Below are 12,990 nucleotides of genomic sequence, written 5' to 3' on the forward strand. Positions count from 1 at the left end.
ATATTTGAACAGAAATATGGTAATAAGGAAAACGGCAAGCTGGCAGAAACGTTAGCACGCCGAGCGAAATGCTTAGTGGTATTTCATCTGCTGCTACGTTCTGAATTCAAATTCCGTCGAAGTCGACTTTGCCTTTCATCCTTTCGGAGTCGATAAATTAAGTACCAGTTACGGGGTCGATGTAATCGACTTAATTCCTTTGTCTGTCTTTGTTTGTCTTCTCTATGTTTAGCCCCTTGTGGGCAATAAAGAAATAAGAAATATGGTAATGAAAGAGTTAACCCTTTTCTTAAAATCTTTGCAGAATAACTGTAAAAAAATATCTACAGAGTCATATTTATAGCTATTTATCTGCCCTGTGTGATTACAGCATGGAGCTTGGAATAAAGATCTGTAGTCAGGATTTGAAATCAGATCTCTGAATATTCAGTCAGACATCGTGACCAAACCACATTTCCCATGATTGGTCTATTAAACAACCAATCAGTGTTAAGCCATCGTATGATAGAATTTTCTAGAATCTTGTTGTCCCCTATAAAAGGGTCACTCTTGGCAGTAATTGATTGCAGAATACTAAGGCAGCTGAACAATATGTCTCCATTCTTGTCACACAAGAGCATGCATTTCAACCAGCCAGATGACACAGGAAGACAGATGGCGCAGATAGATGACATGGACCTCAATCACCACAAATATAGCACCATTGTTTCCAGTTATGTTGGACAAGGCACGTGTTGCCATATTAATAGCACGCCATAAACTCCAAGCAATATATATTTCACAGTATGTAATTATTGCTGTTGTTATTTGTAAAAGGTCAATGCGATTGCTTTTTATGTGCAGTAATAAAATCTATTAAATGTTCATGGGTATTGTTTAGTTATTTCTAAATGCAACCCAAGAAACATATTTTCATTCATCAACTCAACCTGTCACCACCACTTCCAGCCCAACAGGTTGCGACAGAAGAAAACAACAAACTTCGCTTTTCTTATCCGTACTACACTGAGATTAACTCTGGGTCAACCTTGGCCTATGATCAAAGATATTCCAGATATGACCATCCTGTCTTTTTGTCAGTATAGTGTATATAGGACCTCATTCCACTATGTGACTTTTTAAGACAATGAGGTATGATTGGAGCGAGATTTGGCTGCTATTTCTAAAACGTAGAGTGACCATATACAAGCTTTCTCATTGCGTCTCTTATGGTGCTTTACAAATGAAGAGAGAGAGTGAAAAAAGAGTGAGAGAGAGAGTGGAAGAGAGTGACAGAGAAAGAGAGAAAGAGAAAGACAGAGAATGAGAGATTTGATCAAGGTAGATAATATATTCCATATTTTCCTTGGTGTTGTCTCCCTTAGTGGAAACAATTCTGCGATGGTAGCATTTCGTTCCTGGGTCAACTATAATGGGACAAACCTATGATCAAAAGCATGTCAACCGTGACCATTATGTCTTTTGACATAGAATACCTAGGGACATTCCAATACAAGAACATCGAAAATTATCTAGTGCCCTCAAAACTGTATGTTTTAAGCACCGTTGACTACGAAACTGTAGTTTGGGGGAATGGGAGAGAGGAAACAGGGTTTGTCCCCTCTGGTCCGTAATTTTTCGGTTTAGATTTTCTCTTGATTTTTTTTTTCTTTTTTTTTTTCAGATTGCTTTAAGTATTTGAGATTAGTCTTCAAAATTATGCGTATTATAAACCCGAAAATTTACGGAAGGGGGAAACGGGCTCCGCCACCAGTCACTTTCTTTCAGATTCCTATTCCACGATGCTTAAAACATACAGAGATGAAGAAATTACGGATTTTGGTACACTAGATAATTTCTGACTCTATTTTATAGGAATACGTTATCCCTAGTTTTAGATAACAGGTAATAATATCAGGGAGATTTGATCACTCTTTTTTGCACGGATTGTCTTCGTCGGTTCCAAATCATGCAGTTTCAAAATGTGACTAGCCTCGATGGCTACGACACACTGGATGGTGGTATGGTGATGATGATGATGATGGTGGTGGTGGTGGTGGTGGTGGTGGTGGTGGTGGTGGTGGTGGTGACGACGACGACGACAACGACTGTGGCATTATCTCCACTCAGTAATCTCTATCCTTTTGTTACCCATTTTGTGTCCATACTCAGCAGTCCCTACCCAAACTATTCCCAGGTCTGCTTCCTCAGCATATTATCCCTCTGGAATTCCCTTCCCTGTCCCAATTAATTTGCTGCAATTCAAAAGTAACATTAAGATGGTCGATCTTATTAATCTCGGTCGGAAGATCTGCATTAGCCATTGGCATAACTCTTTCTGCCAGACCGAAGCAATAAAAAAAAATGCCAATCAAGTACTGAATAACCAAATTACTATATACAGAGCCTATAAGAGCCCTCTCTTACAGCTGGTACTAGCTGTCCGGCCTCTCCCCAAAAAGTTGGGTGAGTGAGAGACAACCCAGCTTCTCCCGAGCCCGAAAGCATTCTGATTCCACATTGACACATTTCTCTTGGAGATCTTGATTATATTCACCCCGATAAAGTGGCGAATAAATATTTGTGGTAGTTGTTTAACTTCTGAGTTTAAACTCTGGTTGTCAATTTGTGTTAAGATTGATTTATAGACTGTTCCTTCTAATAAAAAAATATCTGTTGCTTTGTTCGTTCTGATGTCAGAAATCACACACACACACACACACCTGCTTGTTGTTTATACACCTGTCTTTGTCTTTTGTTTTTCTGTAAATTTCAACTATATATATATATATATATATAGTGCTGACGTGTGTGACCTTATAGGATTGTACATCCCGGATATCCTTAGGAAAAAGTTCTCCTCTGTTCTCTTTCATCTCTACAGGGATGACGCCGTGGCCATTTCTAGGGGAGCAAGCGGCCACACACTAGATAGGCTTAGGAAGGGCTGGGATTGAAGATCACCATACAGCAGACTTCTTAGATGTCATGCTGGACTTGGACTCCGGTACCTAAAGCCCTGCTGCAAACCAAACGAGAAGCTAACATACATCAACGCAGCCTCATGCCACCTACCCATCATATTCAAGAACCTTGTAAGAATTAGCACTTCCCTCTCTAAGCCTATATTCGAAATCGAATCCAAGAATTCTCGGTCGTCCAAACCACGACGATCAACAGGCGCGAAAAAAAGGTTTCCTTTGTTCTGTCAAAAATTGACTGATTATCTCCCTTTGACCTGCGACCTCAGCCATGTCAGGCGAAGTTCAACTGGACAAGCGCTGACCTACTTAGATAGTAACTCTGTTGCAGTATGTCTATCTTTCTAGCTGTCTCAAATATTATAAATACAACGGGGAAAACAGAAAACACAATCACAGCGAAGACGGCAGCAGATAGATCTATCTTGCCCCGCGTTTTGGAAACGACAGAGAAATGCCTACAGTATCTATCGACTACTGTTTCGAATGATTCACGCACACACCCAAACATATTCATCTTTAATATGTGTTCTATACAAGCAATTCGTAGCAATTGCTTACATTTGTATGTAGTGTGCTTATAACCCATGTAAATAAATCCCTTTTTAATCATGAAACAATTTATGTATTTATTTACATACACACACATCCACTACATTTGGTGACCCCGTCAAACGAATTGCGCCTTCCCCGGAACCAGCTTCACCAACCGCGTCGAAGAATTACAGTTTGCACATCAGCCGGCAACGAAACACCTGAGAATTCCGACGAACACAATGGCCCTCACGGAACAGAATCCAGCGGCCAACATCATACCTCCGATCGACATAGCATTCCAAGCGGCGATTTCTTTGAAAATTCCACCATTCTGGACCCACGACCCTGCATTATGGTTTTACCATACAGAGGCACAGTTTTCCTCTCACCGAATACTGAGCGATGCCTCTCGACTTTCGCACGTTATCGGTTCTCTGTCACCAGAAATCACAAACGTGGTCCGTGATCTTATCATGGCACCAGCCGGTTCTGTGTCGTACGGCACTTTTAAAACCACGCTGATAAACAGAACCTCCGAATCGCAACAGAAACGACTTCACCAGCTTCTGATATCGGAAGAATTGGGTGACAAAACGCCGTCCCAGCTTCTTTATAGAATGAAGCAGCTTCTCGGAGATGAGAGCCTCCCGGAAAAAATTTTCAAGCAGCTTTTGCTCCAGCGTCTGCCCTCCAATACCCAGGTTGTTCTCGCTTCTACTAGAGAAAATACATCTGTAGTGATCCTATACAACGGCGCGCGCTCGCGCACCGTCCATTTGTATTTCGCGCGTGCGGGGTTGGTGCTTTCACCACCGGAAGAAGAACCCTTTTGCCTACGTAGCAGTTAGCCGAGGCAAGGGGGTCGTAAGACGTTGACTACCAGCGTCCAGCAAGCAGCGACTGAGGGCGACGGTCACATATATTTCCTCTCCGTCCGAACTAGATTCTAGCAGCACCTTACCAAAAGGCCTTTAACCAAATTGTTGCAGACCAACATCGTCTCCATTGTTCGCCGCCATCTTTGACCAGTGTCGTTTTGCATTTGAACACTTTCTTATTTTACAGAGATAAGGTTCAGCACGACACATTTATACCAAAGGGATACCAGATAACCACTTATTGTTACTGTTACCACATTAGAGAATAAAGTAGTATATATATTATTTACGTCTGCGTCTTGTTGTTTCTGACTGGTAGAATTCTGGATTATTAAAGCAACGGCTAGTGATTGCCTCTTGTACCCCGAAAGTACAAGAGAAGATACACTCACACTAAGTTCGTTACAGTATCCATTGAAGAACTGGCGGAGCTAGCTGACAAAATAGCCGAGGTACCACACAAATATCCAACGGTATCGACGGTGACGCCAGCCGCTCCCAGTACCAATCCTTTCCGTGCACAAACCAGTTTTTCCGAGATTTCGGACTTGCGTGCATTAATGATGCAGCAAGCTACTCAAATTCAGACCCTCACCACCCAAATACAGGCCCTATCGCGACGAGATGGCAGACGGTCCCGAAGCCCCAGTGCTACCCGCAACTCACATGACACGTGTTGGTACCACCGAACATTCGGAACACGGGCACAAAAATGTACGGTACCATGCTCGTTTTCCTCATCCAGCTCGGGAAACGGCACAGCCAGGAATTGAACGCGACGGAAGTTCCTGGCTCGCACCCACACAGTCGCCTGTTTTTCGTTTGCGATCGGGTAACAGGCACGCGTTTCCTGGTTGACACCGGTGCGGAAGTCAGCATCATCCCTGTCTCCAACACTTCTGGAAAAAGAAAAGAGACACCAGTCTGTCTTCAGGCAGTCAACTATTCACCCATCCCAACCTACGGTGAACAGTCCCTAACATTGAACTTAGGACTACACCGCACATTTCAGTGGGTATTCGTCGTCGCTAAACTGTCGACCCCTATCTTAGGAGCCGATTTCCTGCATCATTTCGGTCTCCTGGTAGACATTAAGAACAAACGACTTGTCGACAGCACCACCAAGCTTACTGTGCGCGATATAGCCGCTCATATGGCCACAGTCAGCCCAACTGTATTGCTTACAACAACGACTCGTCACAGTTCCATCCTGAAGGAATATCCGGACGTCGCTCGACCAGTATCCCACAACCAGCCGATCAAACACGACGTTACCCACCATATCAAAACCAGTGGTCCACCTGTTGCTGCAAGGCCTAGAAGGTTACCACCTGATCCTTCTCCAGGCCGTCAAGCGGGAATTCCAGCACATGCTCGACCTCGGAATCATCCGCCCTTCCAGCAGCAACTGGTCCTCGCCGATACACTGCGTCCCAAAAAAATCATCGACCGATTGGCGGGTTTGCGGTGATTATCGATCGCTGAATAAAAGCACTATTAGTGATGCCTATCCGGTGCCCTTTCTTCAAGTCTTTTCGAGCTCGCTGCATGGAGCTCGCATCTTTTCCAAAATCGACCTTGTGCGAGCATACAACCAAATCCCAGTGGAACCTGCGGACATTCCGAAGACAGCGGTTACTACACCTTTCGGAATGTTTGAATTCCTGCGTATGTTTTTCGGTTTACGCAACGCGGCACAGACATTCCAAAGGTTTATCGACATGGTGACTAGAGGTTTGCCTTTCGTCTATGCCTACATAGACGACATACTCGTGACCAGTAACTCGGACGAAGAACATAACCAACACCTTCACCTACTATTCGAACACCTTCGCAAATTCGGTGTTGACCAACTTAGCAGCCGATGCACTTTCACGCACGCAGATCAATGCTATCCACACCACGTCTACAATTGATCTAGCACGTATAGGAGAATGACGAAGAACTTCTAAAGCTCCGGAATTCGTCATCTCTGAAATTTCAGCATGTTCCGCTACCATCATCTACGGCCCATATTTGGTGTGATATCTCCACTGGTTACCAACGCCCTTATGTACCACAGAAACATCGTCTAGAAGTTTTCTCCGCTCTGCATTCTCTGTCACATCCTGGTATTCGCTCTACTCAAAAGCTGATATCGACCCGTTTCGTGTGGACCAGTATCAACAAGGATATCAGAGAATGGACCAAGTGCTGTGTTGCGTGCCAAAAAGCGAAAATCCACCGGCACATAAAATCACCAATCGATTCATTTTCGCAACCCGACGCTCGATTTCAGCACGTTCACATTGATATCGTCGGACCCCTGCCACCTTCGCAGAACTATACGTATTTGCTTACCTGCGTAGATCGTTTTTCGCGATGGCCCGAAGCCTGGCCCTTATCTGATATATCAGCAGAAACGGTCGCCAAAATGTTGATATCACAATGGGTTTCGCGTTTTGGCACACCCGCAACAATCACCACCGACAGAGGACGTCAGTTCGATTCCCACCTTTTAACTGAGCTGACTCGTCTCCTCGGGTGTAAACACACCCGCACTACGGCTTACCACCCTGCAGCAAATGGCATGGTCGAACGCTTTCACCGCCAACTCAAGGAATCTATCAAAGCAGCTCCAGACAGTTCTCACTGGTTGGAACATCTCCCTTTCATCCTCCTTGGAATTCGATCCACGGTTAAGGAAGAACTGGGATATACTCCGGCTGAACTCGTTTATGGCACAGCACTCATCTTACCTGGGCAGATGATCGAACCTGTTTCACAAGACTTTCCTGACCCACAACAATATGTGCACCGATTACGGACATCCATGTCGCAGTTATCACCTTCAGGTCCCAGACAACAGAACGTCGTTTCACGTGTCCCAAAAGATGTCAACACCTGGACTCGTGTCTTCGTGAGGAATTATGGGATACCATCTCAACTTCGGCCACCATATTCCGGGCCCTACAAGGTTATCAAAAGAGAAACCCAAGTATTTCGTCTTCGATATTGGAGGTAAACGAAATACGGTCTCGATTGATCGTTTAAAAAAAGCCTTCATCGAGGAGGACTTACATTCAGTTCCCTCCTTTCCTCGAACAGACTCAACAACTCCAGCAAACACCACAGATTCTGCACAACACCGACACACCAAATCGGGAAGAACAGTTCGATGGCCAGCAAGGTTTGTGCAAGTTTTTCGGGTAAGTTCCGAACTCTTAACTTATCCATCTTCCTAAATGAAATGCATACATCAACACATAACTCACATAACTGCATCACCCACATACAAACCCAAAAAAATCAAAGAACATTCGTGTACATAAAGAAAAAAAAAGAAAACAAAAACGTGTTCCACATTAACGAAAAACTGTCTGTATGAACATTTACGGAACATTTCACAATCGAACTTTGCCGATGAACATTTCTTTCATTTTTGCATGTACATATGTTTTGTTTTCCCTTTAAAATGTTTTACCTTCTTGTATATATATATGTTCACACATTTACAAGTCATATTCTCATGTGTGCTACCACTCGATCTTTTTCGCCACTGAAAGACACCTTGCCTCTATTAGACCTCTAGTGGGTCGAGTAATCAATAAACGCACATCTCTTTCGACGCGCCAACATATTTCTGCCTGGGCACATATACATATTGCCCACCATATAGCACACACAAACAGTAAACCTTTGCTTCATATTTTTATTGTTCATTTGTCTGTTACAATGTGTAAATTATTTCTGCATACACACAAATAAAATAACATTCCAATATCGTTCGATCTCTGTGGCTTTCTCACTAGAAGGTGGGTAGTGTAAGAATTAGCACTTCCTTCTCTAAGCCTAGATTCGCAATCGAATCCAAGAATTCTCGGTCGTCCAAACCACGACGATCAACAGGCGCGAAAAAAAGGTTTCCTTTGTTGTCAAAAATTGATTGATCATCTCCCTTTGACCTGCGACCTCAGCCATGTCAGGCGAAGTTCAACAGGACAAGCGCTGACCTACTTAGATAGTAACTCTGTTGCAGTATGTCTATCTTTGTAGCTGTCTCAAATCTCTATATATAAAAGTGAAGTTGTGTGAGTGTCTGTCTCCTACGATTTAGATTCCTAACTACTCCCACATTTTGCGGTGCAGTTTAACCAAATTTGGGTATCTTATAGTCGTGATTCATATCGAGCCCTTCTGGGTATTAGCGCGCGTCTACGATGAGTCTACGATTTAAAAAATAATTTACCATAATTTTTTTCCATTTTAACGCATATTCTTTTCCTTCCCTCGTGAAGCTGTGGGGAAGGGAGTGTAAGGAAATCAACGTCGTAAAGCGTTGTCAAGGAGACCAGCGTTCTTTTAGAACAACGACTTCATGGCTTGAAGACACCAAAACAGAAATGGCTAAGAAAGCCCGAAAGCAAATTCTACAAAATCGGGAAACACGCCACACAGGGAAGGTTTCCTGTGCAAATAATTTGCACAACCGAATGTTATAGTTGTTGCACAACTTTTACTTAAAAAATATTATCCAAACACAAACTTTTGAAGGCAATATTGTATGGCGATGGTACTTGTGAAATATGGTAATGGATTTAGTAGCCAAAAGGAGAGAGCAGAGGCATTGTATGGTGGTGGTGGAGGCGGTGGTAGTGGCAGCGGTGGTGGCGGTGGTGCTGGTAGTGGTGATGGTGGTCGTGGTCGTGGTGGTCGTCGTGTTTGTGGTGGTGGTGGTGTTGTTGTTGGTGGTGGTGGTGGGGGGTGATGATGATGGTGGTCGTCGTCGTCGTGGCGGTCTTCGTGATGGTGGTGGTGATGGTCATGGGCGTAGTGGTGGTGGTGGTCATGGTGGTAGTGGTGATGGTGTTGGTCGTGGTGGTGGTGGTGGCTGAAGCTGTCGTCTGGGGTCTTCCAATTTTTTCGTGTGTCGGTGGCGGCGTTGGCGTTCATGCTCGCACCTGCATCTGTGTAGCTCCTCCCCTTCTTCCCTCCCTCGTGAAGCTGTGTGGAAGGCAGGGTAGGGAAATCAACGTCGTAAAGCGTTGTCAAGGAGACCAGCGTTCTTTTAGAACAACGACTTCATGGCTTGAAGTCGCCAAAACAGAAATCGCTAAAAAAGCTGAAACAGATCCACAAAAACAGCAAAAACCGCCACACAGGGCAGGTTTCCTGTGCAAACAATTTGCACAACCGAATGTTTTAGTTGTTGCACAAATCTTTATATATAAAAGTGAAGTTGTGTCTGTCTCCTACAATTTAGATTCCTAACTACTCCCACATTTTGCGGTGCAGTTTAACCAAAACCGGGTATCTTATAGTCGTGATTCATATCGAGCCCTTCTGGGTATTAGCGCGCGTCTACGATGAGTCTACGATTTTCAAAAAAATGTACCATCATTTTTTCCATTTTAATGCATTTTTTCGCTATTATATAAGGGAAGTAACTCTCTAAAAATGTCTACGATGAGTCAACGATTTAAAAAAAAATTACCATCATTTTTAATTCCATTTTTAATGCATTTTTTTGCTATAACTCTCTAAAAATGCTTATATAGTTATTTCCCTTACAAATCCGAGCAACGCCGGGCGATACTGCTAGTATCTTTATATATAAAAGTGAAGTTGTGTCTCCTACGATTTAGATTCCTAACTACTCCCACATTTTGCGGTGCAGTTTAACCAAAACCGGGTATCTTATAGTCGTGATTCATATCGATCCCTTCTGGGTATTAGCGCGCGTCTACGATGAGTCTACGATTTTTAAAATAATTTACCATCATTTTTTCCATTTTAATGCATTTTTTCGCTAAGGGAAGTAACTCTCTAAAAATGTCTACGATGAGTCAACGATTTAAAAAAAATTTACCATCATTTTTTTCCCATTTTTAATGCATTTTTTTGCTATTTTTTGGCTATAACTCTCTAAAATGCTTATATAGTTATTTCCCTTACAAATCCGAGCAACGCCGGGCGATACTGTTAGTTATAAATACAACGGGGATAACAGAAAACACAATCACAGCGAAGACGGCAGCAGACAGATCTATCTCGCCCCGCGTTTTGGAAACGACAGAGAAATGCCTACAGTATCTATCGACTACTGTTTCGAATGATTCACGCACACACCCAAACATATTCATCTTTAATATGTGTTCTATACAAGCAATTCGTAGCAATTGCTTACATTTGTATGTAGTGTACTTATAACCCATGTAAATAAATCCCTTTTTAATCATGAAATAATTTATGTATTTATTTACATACACACACATCCACTACAACCTCATAAAGGGTGTCAGTAAGAGGATTTTAAGCCTTTCCTCTAACCAAGAGGCCTTTGACGCAGCAGCCCTATACTATAACGAGGCCCTAGCCGCCAGAAGGTTCAAGGACTGCATCTCCTATATGCCAGAACCCATCACCCGCAGAAGGAAATGCTGCAGGAATACAATTTGGTTTTCCACCTCTTCTCCCTTAACACTATAACGGCCGTAGGTAGACTTTTCATTAAGTTAATAGGCAAACACTTTACTAACTCCCATAGGTACACCCTTATTTTCAATAGGCACAACATTAGGCTCTCACTTAGCTGTGGCCCTAGCATTAAGAGTATCTTAGTTAGCGCCCCAAAGCAACGGTAAGAGGTGGGGTTATTCATGCAGAATCCGCAACAGTTGCCCAGTAGAAGGCTGCTGTAAAATCAAAGGCGTTATCTATCAGGTCGAGGTACGGGTGAACACGGCCAATTGCACCAGCAGAAACACTAACAGCCATAGCAGCAGTAGACACGATGTAAAAATGTATGTGTATGTATGTATGTATATATATATATATATATATATATATATATATATATATATTATATATATATATTATATATATATATAATATATATACGTTTAAATATTTGTTGTGCAAGATTTTTTATGTGAAGTCGTGTGTTGAAACAGATATTGTTATATTTCGGAATGGTCATATTGCCAGTTTAGCCAATAAAAACACACGCACTATATATTTGGTGTTATTTTGCTTCAGTGATATTTATTTTTTACATTAATCTTAATCTTATTTCGGCCAAGTTCTTTCGTCACACTCCTGTGACCGCATCAGTGGTCCTTTGTTTTCTTCTCACTTACTTGTGTCTCTCCTTACTAACCGTCAGCCATTTTGTATTTCTATTGTATGTCTTCATTTGCGCATGCTTATATCTCTATGTGCGTCTATGTTTATTTAGTGTGTGTGTGGGGGGGATGCCTGTAATATTTGTATCTTCTGGTTATATACATTCTTGTAATTTGTATTTTGTTGTTGTTGCTTTTGTTCTAATTTTGTTCATGTGTTTACATCCACCCATTATTATCATTATATATGCTTGTATGTATGTATAACAACAATATTAGTAATAATAATAATAAATCTAATCGAAAAAAAATATATATATACATATACATATATATATATACATACATATACATATACATATACATATATATACATATATACACACATACATACACATATAGATATTCATTTCTATTTCTTTAATTACCTGTGTATTTATTATGTTTGCAGGATCCACTATTGTCATATGTTGTGGTGTGCGCTATTGCTCCATTCTAGTTTTCTATTCAAGTAAGTGAGAAGAAAACAAAGGACCACTGATGCGGTCACAGGAGTGTGACGAAAGAACTTTGGCCGAAATAAGATTAAGATTAATGTAAAAAATAAATATCACTGAAGCAAAATAACACCAAATATATAGTGCGTGTGTTTTTATTGGCTAAACTGGCAATATGACCATTCCGAAATATAACTATATATATATATATATATATATATTAGGTAAAAAATTTCGCGCCCTGGATACACACGTAGAGAGAAATATAAATGTCCTCTGGGACAGGAGTGTGATATATCTTCCATTGTTTAAGAAGCACAGGCTTCAGCAAACTACGACGATGGTCGTACAGATATCAAACATTATATTACACGGCTGTGGAAGGAAAATTTTAATCGATATATAACAACCATCTTTCGCGTCTTAAGTACCGCGATAAGAGACATGGATTTCTTTAACGAGATACGCTTTATAACATCACCTGACGAGACAGTTCTGCCTCGAAGAATACACCCCAACTGACTATACAGTATCCCACCCGCAAGGGTTCGATGCATGACGGGTCGAAACGAGTGTTGTGAGCAATAAAGTTTCTTGCATATTCCATTTTCTGTCTCTATCATTTGTTTTATACTCAACGAACTCTGAGGAATTCCTGAGGCAGATCCAGCAACGGTTGTGGAAACACCGTGGATGACGTCATGTAGCTATAAGCAGTGAACATGCTTCAACGGTTAACTATTAGGAACATACCCAAATCTTAAATAATTACTTTTGTATATATACTACATGAGAATTGGTTAGGAGGACTAAATTATACCATCATACGCCAGTAAACGTTTCCGCTAATCGTTATAGGCAGTTTTGGAAGTATCAAAATTTTGCATGCTGGTTTCGTTATTTTTAAACTGAAGGAAAATAGGTAATTTCACTTCTGCCTCTTCTACGTCCGACTTCAACTATTTTCAAATCTCAGAAATTTCCGACAACGCTGGCGTCCCCAAAATAACATTCG

Source organism: Octopus sinensis, linkage group LG9 (genome assembly GCF_006345805.1).
Source record: "Octopus sinensis linkage group LG9, ASM634580v1, whole genome shotgun sequence".
NCBI classification, from domain to species: Eukaryota; Metazoa; Mollusca; class Cephalopoda; order Octopoda; family Octopodidae; genus Octopus; species Octopus sinensis.